This window comes from Epinephelus fuscoguttatus, linkage group LG5 (assembly GCF_011397635.1).
Source record: "Epinephelus fuscoguttatus linkage group LG5, E.fuscoguttatus.final_Chr_v1".
In the NCBI taxonomy this organism is placed as follows: domain Eukaryota; kingdom Metazoa; phylum Chordata; class Actinopteri; order Perciformes; family Serranidae; genus Epinephelus; species Epinephelus fuscoguttatus.
The window spans coordinates 41,071,011-41,087,007 of record NC_064756.1 but is presented as its reverse complement, the minus strand read 5'-3'; the positions used below and the strand labels follow the sequence as shown (position 1 = coordinate 41,087,007).

Here is a 15,997-nt window from a genome sequence, read left to right as displayed (position 1 = left end):
GAGAGATTAAGGTCCCTCTGACCCACCCTGAAGATGGCCAAACATGGTTCTGGGTCTATGGTTTTATTACATATGAATGAGAATGTTTCAAAGATCTTGCCCCAAAACTGTCCCAGATTAGGACATCAAAATGTGTGGAGCAGGGTCGCTGGGTCTCGGCCACATCTCTGACAAGTTGGGTCGTAATCAGGATAAAGTTGAGCCAGTCTACACCTGGACAGGTGAGTCGGTGAACTATTTTAAATTGAATCACACTGTGTCTGACACATATGGAGGATGTGTGTATCCTAGCCACAGACGACTTCCCTGAAATCTTTCCACCTAACTCCTCCTCCCACTTCTCCCTAAAATGATCTAAGGAAGGCGAGGCAGAAATAGATCATAGATCCCAGATATAGAATTGTGTTCAGAGGGTCCATCTCGATTACAGTCCTCCAGCCAGCTAATGGGTGGCTCAGATGGGAACGATGTAAAGCTCTTTTTAATAAAATCCCTAACTTGGAGGTACCTAAAGAAATGAGACTGTGGGATGCCAAGATCTCTGACTATCTGGGTAAAAGACATAAACACGTTATCCTCAAACAAGTCAGACACTCTGTCAAGACCCTTCCTGGACCACTGCTGGAATGTTGAGTCTAACAGTGATGGTACAAACATTGGATTATTAGTGAGTGGCATGCAGGAGAAGGCCTGTCTCATCAGGAAGTGGGACCTGCATTGTGCCCAGATCTTCAGTGAGCCTTTAATAACAGGGTTTTCTGCACACTTAAGGTTAATAGGTAGCGGAGCACTAATCAAAGATCTTAAATCTGCTGGACTACTAAAACCAGACTCCATGTTCACCCAATCCAGACTGCCCTGATCCGCTGGTGTAGACATCCAATAAGTTATTTTATTTATATTAGTGGCCCAATAGTAAAATATGGCGTTTGGAAGACCCAAACCTCCCACTTCCGTGTGCCACTGTAGGTAGATCTTTTTTACCCTGGAGTGGTTTTATTCCACAGAAAGGTGTTTATGATTTTATCTAATTCTTTAAAAAATGCTTTAGATATGCAAATGGGTATCATCTGGAATAAAAAAAGAAATCGAGGCATAACTGACATCTTTATTGAATTTATCCTCCCTGCCAAGGATATGGGAAGGGCACACCATCACTGGAGGTCTAATTTGGTCCTCTCTAAGGCAGGTTTGAAGTTAAATTTAAAGAGGTCCCCATACTTTCTTGTAACCATTATCCCAAGATATGAAAATTTTTCATGGCACACTTTAAATGGATAAGACTCAAATGTTAATAGTTTTGCTTGTTCACTGACAGGGAAAAGAAGGCTTTTAGAGGCGTTAGTTTTGTAACCAGACATTGTCCCAGAATCTGAAATAACACTCATCACTACTGGGATAGAGACAGCTGGATCAGATAAATACAACAGAAGGTCGTCCACGTAGAGTGCCAATTTGTGCACCCGCTCACCCCTTATGATGCCATATATATGTTCAGCACTTCTTATTGTGGCAGCAAGAGGCTCGATAGCAAGATCGAACAGAAAAGGGGAGAGTGGACACCCCTGTCTAGTCCCTCTCTGTAGATAGAAGCGCTGGGACAATACATTATTTGTGCGGACGATTGCTTGGGGGGCTGCATATAGAACTTTTATCCATGAGCAGAAGGTGGCACCAAATCCCAATTTTTCTAGCACTTTAAATAGGTATTCGTATTCTATCCTATCAAAGGCTTTTTGGGCATCTAAAGAAATCACAACCTTGGCTATGCCGCTTGCTTTTGGGGAGTAAATTATGTTATACAGGCGTCAGAGGTTACCATATAGTTGTCGACCAGTGATAAATCCGGATTGGTCCGAGTGCACAATCTTGTGGATGACAGAGTCCAGTCTCGTTGCTAATAGTTTTGTTAAAATTTTATAATCTACCCCAAGCAGGCTGATTGGCCTATAATTCTCACACTTCAAAGGGTCCCTGTCTCTTTTTGGGATGAGATTACCGCTTCTGTCATCGTGGGAGGTAGGGAGCCTTGCTGTAATGCCTCCATAAATACTTCGTACAACAGCGGAGCGAGTTTAACTGCAAATTTTTTATAAAACTCGATGGGGAACCCATTGGGTCCTGGAGCTTTACCGCCTTTTATTTTACTGATTGCTCCTTGTATTTCCGCTACTGAGATGTCCTTGTCTAAGGTCCTTTTATCCTCGGTTGCTAGAGTTGGCATTGCAACTTTACACAGAAACTGTTCAATTTTTTCTTTTTCTGCAGCCTCTGATGTGTATAACTGCTCATAAAATCTTTTAAACTGAGTATTTATTTCCCTTTGGTCAATAGTTGTAGTGCCATTTATAGTTTGAATCCATGAAATATATGCCTCTGCCTCTGCCTGTCTTAGCTGGTGAGACAGTAACCTATGTGCGCGCCCTCCAAATTCATAGTGTTTAAATCGCGATTTTAGGTGAAGCCCCTCTGCCTTGCCTGTGGATAGAATGCCAAATTCAGTTTGCCATTTAACCCCTTCTTTATATAAATTTGTTGAGGGTGTTGCTGCATGTTTCTCATCTATTTCTCTTATCATCGTGGATTATTCATCAAGCGTTGTGACCTCTTTTTGTTCAAGCTTGCTGTGTATGAAATTGTTTGCAAACTGAGATATGCCTTCATGGCCTCCCACAGGTTACCCTTACTGGTATCCGGTGTATAGTTAATTTCCAAGAAATGCTCTATTTGATCAGACAAAAATGAGACAAATTCCTCATTTGATAATAAAAGGGGATTCATCCTCCACATACATCTAGGAGATACCCTATCTGAGAAACCAAATTTTGCCAAATTAGACAAAGATCTGTTGGCTGGGCCAGAGCGGTCTAGAGAGGGATGTAGCACGCAATTAAAATCACTACCCAGAATCAACTGGTGGTCATTCAACTCTGGAAGCATACCAAAAAACTCTCTAAAGAGCCCCACATTGTTCCAGTTTGGTGCATAAATATTCACTAGAATAACTGGTACATTAAAGAACTTGCCCTGCACAACTACAAAACGGCCATTCTTGTCCGATATCACTTTAGATTTTGTGAATTGAACATTTCTGTGTATAAGTATGGCCGTGCCTCAGCTTTTCGCGTTAAAGTTAGAGTGAAAGATATGCTGAAACCCCCCCCCTTTTAAGTCTGGTGTGGTCACAATTTTTTAAGTGTGTTTCCTGTAAATATAGCACTTCAGATTTCAGTTTCTTAAGGTGCAGGAAAATCTTATTGCGCTTTACCGGGTGGTTAGCGCCTCGTATGTTCCAGCTTATAAAGACCGTTTCAGGATAGTTATTTAGGTCTGACATATGAATGAAATGTAACTGTGAAATGCCTGCATCTGAAAGCAGCGATGTAATATTTGCATATATCGAGCTAAACATGATACAAATTGCCATGACATAAAAACAAAAACACATAAAACAGAACCCCCAAGCCAGTCTCTCCCTCCCCTCCCCGCCCCCCGCATGTCTCTCCCCAACTGAGAGGCTGCGTCAAAAATTAAGTTTGTTACTTATACACATTATAATCAGTTTATAACTTATTTTCATAAGTTGGTCTAAATGAAAATAAAGATAACAATCTTAACTCAGTAATATATCGATTTTGAACAGACATTTCTGCCTTATCTTAACATAGAAGTGTTTTCAGTAAGTACAACTTCAAAAAAATCACCGAAGCATCCTTTAAAAGCTGAGTACTACAAGGCTGACTTGCCCAGACATATTTTGCCGCCAGACTGCCGGCAGCAACAAGAAATGGAGGGAAACAGAAAGGAGAGGGAGAGGGAGATGGAAACATGCGATTTTGCCCCAACTTTCCTAAATTTTAAGGCGTGGCAAGTACAGTTTTTGTCTTGTTTTATTCACAACAGTTAATAACTCCATTAGCACACAGTGCAAGAAATCATTTTCACACAACACTAAAAGCTTTTCCTCAGCAGTGGTAATGTTTAAGCTAGGAGACTTTTAGCTAATTGGTGTAGTAATTCGGCTTTAACATTAGTCTTTGTTAAGTTTTGTTTTATGGTGGAAGCCAAATGGTATTAATTGGCACTGGATTTCTGTATCATTAGTTTTAACTCTGCAAAGGTAAGATAATACACGTTTGGCTTCTTCCTAATTTAAAATTGTTGCTTTGTTGATGTAGGTTTGACCAGCAAAAGCTGCATGGCTGGGGCGTTTTATATCCATGACTAAACACGTAACAAATATAGGTTACTGAACATACATTCAGTTTGACATTGATGCATTTTGATGTTTACATTCTAGAGTTATTTCTATGTGAGGTTAAAGTTTGTTAATTGAGCCATAGCTTAACCCTATGGGCCCAAACGATGCATGCGTCCAAAACACTAAAATTATGTATAACAAAGCTTTCATACAGCTTTGCACACACATTACTCTTGGATGGATTACTCGCGAATGCAGGCTCGCACAGAAATGCCACACATATCACATGAAAGCACAGGAGCAGAGCTTTCCAGTGATACCACACACATCATTGTGCTGTCATCCCATCAGGCTATAAATACAGATTAATTGCCTACAAAATAAAAACCTGACGAATTTCTTTACAATCCATTATCCAGATCTTGTTATCAGTCACTTCATATAGTGAGGAATATCCTATCTTACCACATCTTAGGCTTGCGTGTGTTTCTCCCTGTCTATCCACATTTGTAGTCCGGCCTTCAAGATGCAAATATCTCCATATTATCCAGTTGACACTCCATCAAACTTTGTATGACAAGACCAGCCACTTCACCTTTGCGCACCCAGACAACTGTAGCCTAATTATGCATGCTGACAGGGCAGTAGTCACCATATACATTGAGGGGGACATGTGTCCCCCCCCAATGCCCAAAATGCCCCCCCAGTATATAACTGAAACTGAAAAACAACAACAAACTTTGTTTACTGCAAACAAAGTGGCAAATATTATCTTGGAGAACATCATTACACGTGGTTGACTATTTTTCTATTATCTTAGATGTAATAGTGCATGTTTCTTTCAGATAAAACACATTTTTGACTTGTGAATGAGTCAATGGAATTTCTTGCAATAATTAAAAAATACTGGCATCATGTTCGCCTGGCACAAACCACATGTTTTGGACAGCTGTGAAGTGACAGAATGTCCCACCATCATGGTTCTTATACTGCCAGATTCCAGAGAGTCTCCCCTCTTCATATATGGCAGAATATGTCAACTTCCAACTTGATATGGTGAGATACATGTAAAAATGTAAGAATTTAGTCACACAGATTTGTTTTTTTTTCATTGATACAAAATTTAATATAAAATACAGGCACATAGAAGGACATGGAATGATGGCAAATCTGGATAGCCCACATTGTCCTGAAAAAACAAGATACAGCATGTGTATGTAGCCTTTATAATGACTTAAATGCTTAAAAGTAAAGGCAGTAAAAATACCCCAAAAACGCCTAGGGCCCATAGGGTTGAGAACAGTCTGTCAAAGTGCAGTCTAAAAACACGAGCGAGGAACGCCATGTTGTAGAAACGCCACAGGAATGTTCTTAAGAAACATTAACAAGCTAGTTGTTGGCATTGCATAGAGGGTGCATTAGCACATAAAATATAATTTTGCTGTTTAGGGTGTTGGTAATTGCAGATACATTAGCACAGTTGTATCATTTTAGAGAAAATAATTAATACATTCGGCAACATCAAGCAACACGCAATCAGTGGCATTCAGTAAAATAAGTCTTTAGTCACCAAAACTTCTGTTTAAAATTTTTATGTTTTTCTCCTTAATTTCACATTTTTGGTCACACAATTTGCTGCACATTAAGACAACTATATTAATAAAAATCTATACATAGTTTTAACTTTTAATTTCATAAGGATTTCCTATCAGATAATGATAAGACTGTATAGTTAAAAAGGTTTGAACATTGATTGCAGTGTAGTTTGCCTATGTCTTTGTAGTAGTTTACAAGCATTTTTTTCTTGGTTTTCCTCCTGAATATTCAAAAACATTAAAATAAAACTTACTGTAATGCTGATGTGGCATGAGTTGAAGACACTACATCCTTCTGAATCACCCAAGTTCAAGTAATTTAAACAGGTCCTTTGTTAGTAATTAAAATGAAGTGGATCTGTAAAATTTGAAACACCAAGAAAAACTGATCTCTTAAAGCATTACAGACTTAGACATTTACTTATTAGGGTTGTCACGATGCTAAAATTTCAAACTCGATATTGATACCCAGGAAAAATATTCAATACTCGATACCATTTTTGATACAGCAGCAAAAACTCAAGAGGCATGTCATTTTTTAAATAAAGATCAGAACAGTAACATCAACGATAACAACAAAAAAAATCCCCCCAAAATAAATAACCAGAAACAAGATCTGTCCATACAAACGTATTTATCTACAGCCCTGTTTGTTTTCTGTGCTTCTGGTGAATTGGCACTATATTTTCGTTGCTGATCAAATAGAGTTGGTAGTTTAGGCTCAGGATGCTCCTGTTTCTACCTCACCATGTGATCAGAGAACCAGGGGTCACGGGAGAAACCAAACGTTTTTTCAGCTTCAATCTGTGACTTTACAGTTAACATAACTTTTCAGACACACATAATTGCATTGTCCTGTTAAACTAACATTGTCTACTTATGTTACAGACGGGCATGACTGATAAAGTTTTCTGCTTAGCTCCCACATTAACGTTAGAAGTTATATTTTAGTTTGATGCTGGTGACAGCAGCTGCTCAGCTGCTAGTGAGGGGAGGGGCTGTACCTGCCGTCTGCAGCGTGTTGTGTTCACTTCACTAAATATTTCCAAAGAGCGCTTTTTCCTTTATCATTTTTGACCAAAACTGGCTGCTCTGATCCTCCTGCAGCCACGCTGGCCATATTACAGCAACAGATATGTGCGTGCATGCACAGCGACGACAACAAGCTGGGTTGCAGCGAGGTCGGACCCATCGCGCGCACCCGACAGGCGCTGAGGTGGCGTGCACTGTTAGTATCGATACTTTTGTTAATTAGTATTGTATCCGGATACAGTGTTTGAGTATCGATATTTTTCAGAGTATCGATACCTTTGACAACCCTAGTACTTATCAAAAACCCATCCTCCTGGAAGAGCAGTTCAGTTCAGTTCATAACATTATATATGACAACACAGCACCCAGTTGCTAATGGCTAACGTTAGCCTACTGTAGCGTAGCCTCTGAAACATTAATGTTATCTTCCTTGTGCGTTTCCACTTACTAGTAACGTTAACACTACTATCTAACGTTAGCACTGTAACTGTATTCTAAAACTCATCAGTCATCACTGACTCCGGTTCAGTTTTAAAACTCCAGGGTTGCATTTGACTGTCTTTACACTCACTCTCCTCTTCTGTGTATCTAACGTTACCTTGCCAACGCCTATCATAGATGTAATGAGGACGTAATGGAGGAGGGAGGAGTAGGCCTTTGGAGAGAGGTGGAGTTGCAGGAGGAGGAGGATGGGACTTTGGAGGGGGGCGGGTGTTGTGGATATTGTACTGTGACTGTGTAGTCCCGGCTGTGTACGCTTCCACACAGTCCCATCTTTTCCAGTTGCATGGCCCTCACACAGATCTGGTTGATCTGACACTATACAAAATAAATAAAATTTGTTTCGCAAGTGCAGTAATCTTGCTAGAAACTACTGAACGGCATTATATATATGTATATATATACATGTGTGTGTGTGTGTGTGTGTGTATAGCTACATATATACACACAAATATATACACACACACACACACACATATATATATATATATATATATATATATATATATATGAATCCAAATCCCTCTCTTTTCCTCTTGTCCTCTTATCGGTCTGTCTGTCTCTCTGTCAAAACTGGCTTGCATTTCGCAAAGAGATGTTAGAGTTTCATTGTGACAAAGTTACAAGCATTTGAAAATGGCAGGGGGGTAAAAATGACCCCTTGGTGTGTCTAGTGTTAATAAATAGTAATAGACATTTTATCACAAATTCCTCTTGCATCAGATCTTGTGAAATATCACTTCCATGAATTTGTTTAGACAGACAGCAACAGATCAATGAGGTGAAGCTGTGCTGCGTGCAGCAGGCAGAGCGTGTGCAGAGCACTGTACAGTCCGAACCTCAAAATAGGCCTAATAATAAAATATATTCAAAAGCTGTTTTTATCTAACGAAAGATTCTGCTTCAGTCCATATTTGTTGGCATGTAGACTTTAAAAAAAATAAATAAATTTTGCTGAGGTTAAAAAAATCCTCGTCTTTCACACATTCTGTAAACGGAGTGGGGTCTAACTGCAATCTAACAGCACCATAAATTACATTTATATAGCCATAATAATGGTATTATATATATATATATATATATATATATGTATATATATACACACATATACACACACATATATATACACACACACACACACACATATATATACATGTATATATATATATATATATATATATATATATATATATTTGTATGTATAGTGATAATCATTAAATATGCTCTGTGTGGAAAGTTCTCTCCCCCGATTACACTATTAAGAGTCACAATAAACCGCTTCAGCTTCCACACTCACTGCTCCTCCTGGTGGATAGAAAGACCATTGCAACTGGTTTCGACAAATTAAACTTAGGGGTATTTCCAGTCAGCCCCATATTCTCTACGTCATCGCGGGGGATCTCATTAGAGCTACAAGCCCGGCCAGGTGACAACAGGGACCTGTCATGGATCCGTTAGGGCTCCACCACGGACCAAACGGAAATTTGAAGTGGCTGCATCTGTATGAGACCTAACGATGACAGTCACCACGGTCTTTACCTTGAATGATGCCCTCATCTCCCTATCCTCGAGACCTATATATCAACAATGTCATGTGACTGATCTTAGGAGGCTTGGCTTGCCGCCCATAAAAGCACCCCGGTGAGCACGCCCCCTCCTCTTGCTGGAACGCCTCAGCCGGTTCAGAGTGACAAGAGATGGTGACGGTCATCGTTTGGTCTCATAGATCCATAGTTATAGTCATAACTTAGGATCTATTTTGACCTCACTCAGACCGTCACCACGGTCTTTACCTTGGATGATTAGTACCAGCAATGTCACGAAGAACAGAGGACTCCACCGCCTCACAACCTCGCCCAGCAGCTGAGAGTAACACGGCCGAACCCAGTGGAGCAGGGGATGCCATGTTGACTCTGTAGAACCTGGAAAAGGTACAGGAAGTACTCCATGTTGCAGCTGCACAGATTTCTAAAAGAGGAACCCCCTTCAAAGCAGCCCAGGAAGTGGCCACACTTCCAGTGGAATGAGCTACAACAGGGCCCAGGACGGGGATATCTTGACCAGAATAGGCCTCACAATCCAGTGGGACAAGCACTGTTTAGATACAGGGTGGCCCACTTTCTTGGCCACCAGGGTGGCCACCAAAAGAGACAGAATTGTGGATCAATCAGAACTTTTTACAGTTAAACCAAGGTTCTTGTTATTGGAGCAAAAGCTGAAAGAGAAAAGCTGTCTGACCACCTAAAACCCAAAGAACATGTAAAAAACCTTGGTGTTATAATTGATCTTGATCTTAACTTTGACCATTACATTAAAATGTAATTAAAGTGTCATTTTATCACCTAAGGAACATTGCCAAAGTCAGACCGTTTCTCTCCCAGGCAGATACAGAAAAGCTGATTCATGCTTTTATCTCCAGCCGACTGGACTATTGCAATGCTCTTCTGTCTGGTGTATCCAAGAAAGCTATTTCTAAGTTACAGCTCATGCAAAATGCAGCAGCACGTGTTCTGACAAAAACCAGGCAGAGAGCACACATCACTCCAGTTTTAAAATCACTATATTGGTTACCTGTCAGTCAAAGAATACATTTTAAAATTATTTTATTGGTTTTTAAAGCTCTAAATGGCCTTGCCCCAACTTATCTGTCTGACATGCTCGAAATATATGTGCTTTCAAGGTCCCTAAGATCCTCAGATTCAAATCTCTTGATTGTTCCAAAGGTTACAATAAAAAGGCATGAAGAGGCAGCCTTTGCTTATTATGGCCCTAAACTCTGGAACAGTCTACCTGAGGGTCTTAGGAGCTCTAAATCTGTTGAAACTTTCAAACAAAATCTTAAGTCACACTTTTTCACCATTGCTTTCTCTTGAAATGTGTTTTTATGTATTTATGCTTTTACTAGGCACTTTTTATTCATGCTTTTATTTTGTTTTTATTTCTAACAAATGTCTTGATTGTCTTTTCTGTTCAGCACTTTGTGTTGCATTTTATGCCTGAATTGTGCTATATAAATAAAGTTATTATTATTATAAAAACAGTACCCAACAGCTACGGATAGCTGACAAAGGGGAAGAACAATAAATAGGCTGCTCACAGCTAGCCCCAATCACAAATAACTGAAAAAAGTTGAATTAAATCAAATTTGCTCCAAGACACCCACCAGTTTTTTGCAACAAGAAAAAAGGAAGGGGTGGGGGAACTGGAAAATGGAAGCCCGGTGTAGCCCAGGCTATAAAGTGACATTATTTTGTTGAAACTATTCCTTTAAAATAATTCCTTTTATTTGTGAAAGAAACAATTTAATGAAAAAAAGTCATTAAAAATTCTAAAAGCAGTTCATTTTATTCTGGAATAAATGATTCATGATAGATGATTCATAAATAGTTCATTTTATTTTTGAAATATCATTGAAATTAATTTATATGCACCAACAACTGTTAAAACCTGAGTTAAAAGTGGTTAAAATGGAGAAAAGGAGAAATAGAGAGAAAAAAGGAAAAAAAGAGAGTTGCTGCAGAGGGCTACGTAGAACGACCCAATCAGTGAACCCCTCTGGGTTCAGGTGATCAACCCTGTAGGGTCACGTCCGGTCTTCTCTTCCGATTCTGCGGTCATGTTTACCTCTGCTGCCTCATGTGCTACCTGATCCAAACCGCGAGTAAACCTGTTGCCATCCACGGGGTAAGACATGAAAATAATGTTTCCAAACTGAGTTGTAGTAATTCCTGATGAAGTTAAGCACTGGTTGACCGGTATATTGTTAACATTTAAACTTTGTAGAGCTCCGTGAGACCGGATGATTTCCGCCGACCTGGCGAGGGTAAATGCTGAAACTGTGCTCCTAGCTTGATCACTCGGTGAGTGAAAATACCCTTTAACCTGTTCGGTTAACTTGGAATGCATTTTATATTCATGTGTAACCTGTGTGGTTGTGTGTAAAGCAGTTAAAAGTCACGTTAATCTGCGCAGATAGCCATGAAAAAAGGTGCTAATGGTGCTATAACCACCATAGACTGTGTGACGCTAATGGCCCATTGACTTGTGTATAGCCATTTAGCTCATTTGGTGTCATATGCAAATTATCGTTTTATGGTGTTTTATAGCTGTTTGCTTCAGAATATTTTTCTAAACTGTCGTTCACTACATGTGTTGAAAAAATAAGATGATGGTGAGACTATTGATGTGTGTGTGTGCTTATGGTAAATGCAGAGGTGAATGTTTGGTGCAGTTTCTCATTGTTACCGGTGCAAGGAGAGACATATAAGCACAGTAGGCCTTAATGCCTCTAAGTTACCATGAGTTTCTCTGAATTTAATGCAGTTTTCTACAAAAATTAAAGGGTACTATGCAATATTTTCTTTGTTTGTTTTTGAAAAAATGATATTTTCCTTGTTGTTAATGTAACAAAGACTGGTTAAGGTCTTTAAACAGTTATTAATGTAGTTACAGTACTTGAATTTAATTATTAAATGCACTTTAAATGTATTTATGGTTACACAACTGTAAGTTAATATTTGAACTGAAGATTTTGTTGTACAACTGAACCTTTTGAGAGCTTGATTTAACCCAATTAATGTGAAGCATTATTATTGATCGGTGATAATCAACATGCTATTTGGATTTCCTTTGACCTCCTTGTAGGTCAGGTTTTTTTTTCCTGTGACATCATTAGATGACGTCCCAGCCACATCCCACCGTCCAGTGGAGAGCTTCAGCTGGTTTCGTGTGAAGTTTCCAGAGATCCAGAGATTGTTTCCAGATCCCAGATCCATAGATTCCCAGCGTGAGCTGGGTGGCGAGCCGCATCGAAACTACTGATACTGAACTCTGAGAGTGGAGAAGAATTCCTTCATTCCCCCTTTCTCACAGACCGTGTGGTAGGACAGAACAAACATACACTGATCCACTAATACACTTGACACGGATCCGAAGAAACAAGGGCCCCAACGGTAACTTTGGGACACAAAGGGTTTTCTTTTGCGTCTTTATTATTTTAGTTTGTTATTTTTCATTGAATGTCTTGCAACAACTGTTGTATTTTCATTGTGTTATTGGTTAATAATAACAAGTGGCCACAAAAAACTTAAACCATTGCCTGTGTCTTTTGATTGCTCAACCACCAGGGTTCTCACTAGCTGATAGTCTTCTGTTACTGGTCCATCTCTTAGCGTTTACTATTACTTACCTGTACTCATGTTATAACATCGTAATAAGGGTTACAGATTTGGCGAGCCAGCCAGGAGAGCCCTGTTGAGTGTGTAATTGTCAATTTTATTTTGTGTGTACAAGTTGTTACAATTAAAGGTACATTTAAAAAAAAAAAAAAAAAAAAAAAAAAATATAGGAAAAATTAGACACGGCAAAATGGAAATAGTGATGCAGGAAGCAGTTGAAATCCCCTGCGCTGTAGTGGTTAGTGGGTTAACTGACACAGATAGTGATGATGAAGTATCTACTTACCTTCAGAAATATGGTTCCATCAAACGCTTTTTCCGTATAGATGATCCTAAATCAGATTTCCACAGACACATCATTGTGGAATTCACACAAAGCACTGCTATGGAAGCCTTAGAGCCCTTGTTGCCCCTTAAGCTTCAAAGCCCCACCCAGACCAGCACTGTGTATGAAGTGAAGAGTTTGGCAAGTGTTTACACACTAGATGCTCGAAGCAAGGCTACCAGAACATACATGGAACAACTGTATGACATTGCCAAGCTAAGTGGAACCCCTTTAGAGCAAATGCTGAAAGAGGAGCTGACACATCTTGCTTTGTCTACAGCTAGCACACTGTCCTCTTCTCCTCAGCCTTGCCCAAAACTCTCACCTGAGCAGAGCCCACTCTCCCAAACGGAACCATCCGACCAGGAAAATGTCTCATCCTCTCGCGCCCTTCTTTCGTTGATCCTACTGATCCTGCAGGTAGGAAACCTTCTCACAATGAGGTTCAGCCTCATACCTCGATCCTCACAAAAAACCTGACCGAGTTAACCTTGTCGTCGACTCCCCCAGTTGTCACTGGTGACACGACCCAGTCCACCATCGACGTGAATCCCCCAAGTATTCAACGAGTGGTGGTTGAACATGTTGTCCGCAGCAGTGAAGGCCCATCACACCTTTCTACGCCGGGTAGGCTTCGAGCTTTCTCAGGAAATGTCCACGTCCTAGTAACGAAGCGGATTATGACACGTGGCGTACCAGTGTTGAAGTCCTCATGAAGGATCCCTCAGTTTCCGACTCACACTGCACTCATCGCATCCTTGACAGTCTCCTCCTCCTGCTTCTGAGATGACTAAGCATCTTGGCCCACAGGCTAGACCTTCGGCCTATCTTGAACTACTGGACTCTGCCTATGGAGCAGTTGAAGATGGCGATGAACTGTATGCCAGATTCATGAGTACACTTCAAAATGATAGGGAGAAGCCATCTGCTTTTTTGCAGAGGTTGCATGTGGCACTGAGCACAACTATGAGACGTGGTGGTGTGTCATCTCACGACTTTGACCAGCAACTTTTAAAGCAGTTCTGCCGCGGTTGCTGGGAAAATTCCTTAATAGTCGACCTTCAGCTTGAACAAAGGAAGAGGAATCCACCATCCTTTGCAGAACTGTTGCTGCTGTTAAGGACAGAAGAGGATAAACAGGCAGCGAAAATGAGTCGTATGAAGCAACATCTGGGCAGCACCAAGCCTGCTTATAGTGCCAGCAAACAGCGTGTCATGTCTCATCTACAAACGGCACATGCCACAACTGAGTCTGATCACTGCACTGAAGTCGAGATGCTGAGGAAACAAATAGCAGACATTAGTGCTCAACTTGACAGCATGACAGTTGAGAGTAAAAAACAGAAACTGCCTAAACAGAAAGCAAAGTCCTTTGCCTCCAGTGCCAAAGCCGATACTCACCTCATGAAAAAGAAAGGAACAAGTCAGCAGAGCCCCTCTGACAAACTGAGCAGCAAGCCACGCCCTTGGTACTGCTTCCAATGTGGGGAGGATGGTCATATAGTCTCGGCTTGTGGCAATGAGCCAAACCCTTCCCTCGTAGCAGCAAAGAGAAAACAGCTCAGAGAAAGGCAGGCTGCATGGGAGTCCTCTAATTCCCTTGGCGATCAGGCACATTTAAACTAATATCTGCTCCCATAGAGGACATATGGGAGCGACCCTGGCAAATCCAGTCCCACGATTGAGAAAACTGCCTGGAAGAGAGCTCAAAATAAGAGGAAGCCCAGTACACTTCCTCGTGGCCTTGTGGGAACTAAAACCACTGCTCAGGTAACTATTGCGGGAAAAGACACTAGTTGTCTTTTAGACACAGGTTCGCAGGTGACCACAGTACCCCAGTCTTTTTATGAGCAGCACTTGCCAGATCTGACCATCCATCCTTTAGGCGATCTCCTTGACGTTGAGGGTGCCAACGGCCAATTAGTCCCCTACTTAGGATACATTGAGCTCTCTGTTACATTTCCTAAAGACTTAGGGGCAGACATGGAAGTCCACACTTTGGCGTTGGTTATCCCCACCTCCGATCTGCAGTCCAGGAGCAGGTACTTATTGGCACAAATACTCTTGGCGCCCTGTATGCTGACCTTCAAGAGGACCCGAATTATTCCACCTTTCAGCCATTGTCTTATGGCTATAGGGCCGTCCTCAAAATCCTCCAACTGCGTCAGAAAAGCTCCACCAGTAGTAGCCTTGGCTGGGCGAAAATGGTTGGAAAGACACCTGAGGTTGTTCCAGCAGGACAGACAGTCATTCTCAAAGGCATGGCTAATGTATCTAGTGCTCATTCTGATAAGTACGTCCTCGTTGAACAGCCATCAGCCTCTTCTTTACCCAGCGGCCTCCTGGTCACAGCTAGCTTGGTCAGCTTGCCAACGAAACAACCTTGCCACCTACCCGTTGTTTTGAAAAATGAAACAGAACACGATATTGTCATTCCATCAAAGACAATATTGGCAGATATCAATGCTGTGGCACGAGTGATACACAAAGAACAAACAGTAAAGGAATCAAACCCACCTGACATGCAGGGGGAGTCCCCCCAACCGACAAAACTGAGTTTTGATTTTGGAGACTCACCTTTACCCCCCGAGTGGAGGGAGCGGGTAACGAACATGTTGAACTCCATGCCAGACGTCTTCTCCCATCACGACCTGGATTTTGGACATACAGACAAAGTCAAACACCGTATTAAACTCAGTGATGAAACACCTTTCAAGTTCAGACCACGTCCGATACACCCCCATGATGTAGACGCAGTGAGACAACACCTACAGGAGCTCCTTGATTCAGGGATTATACGGGAGTCTGAGTCCCCGTTTGCATCCCCTATCGTTGTCGTTAGGAAGAAAGATGGTTCTGTTCGTCTTTGCATAGACTTCAGAAAGCTAAACCTTCAGACAATCAAGGATGCTTATGCTCTCCCAAAACTTGAAGAGGCATTCTCTGCTCTTGCTGGGTGAAGTGGTTCTCCGTTCTGGACCTTAAATCGGGGTACTATCAGATTGAAATGGAGGAATCAGACAAACAGAAGACAGCGTTTGTTTGCCCACTAGGGTTTTGGGAGTTCCAAAGGATGCCTCAAGGCATCACAAATGCGCCATCAACATTCCAACGATTGATGGAAAGGTGTGTTGGAGAGATGAACCTCAAAGAGGTTTTAGTGTTC

The 15,997-nt window shown here is 41.1% G+C and overlaps 1 protein-coding gene and 1 long non-coding RNA gene across 4 annotated transcripts in view; one reads left to right on the top strand and one right to left on the bottom strand.

Moving 5' to 3' along the window:
* LOC125888977 (melatonin receptor type 1B-B-like) overlaps positions 1-15,997 on the bottom strand; it is a 145,355-nt gene that overhangs the window by 30,442 nt on the left and 98,916 nt on the right. The window lies entirely within an intron of this gene.
* LOC125888978 (uncharacterized) lies at positions 10,617-12,294 on the top strand. Of its 2 annotated transcripts, none has more exons than XR_007449386.1 (3): positions 10,617-11,013; positions 11,113-11,189; positions 11,974-12,294. It is a non-coding gene; the product is annotated as an uncharacterized LOC125888978 (long non-coding RNA). The 2 variants fall into 2 exon arrangements; XR_007449385.1 differs by having other exon boundaries at positions 11,113-11,193; positions 11,979-12,294.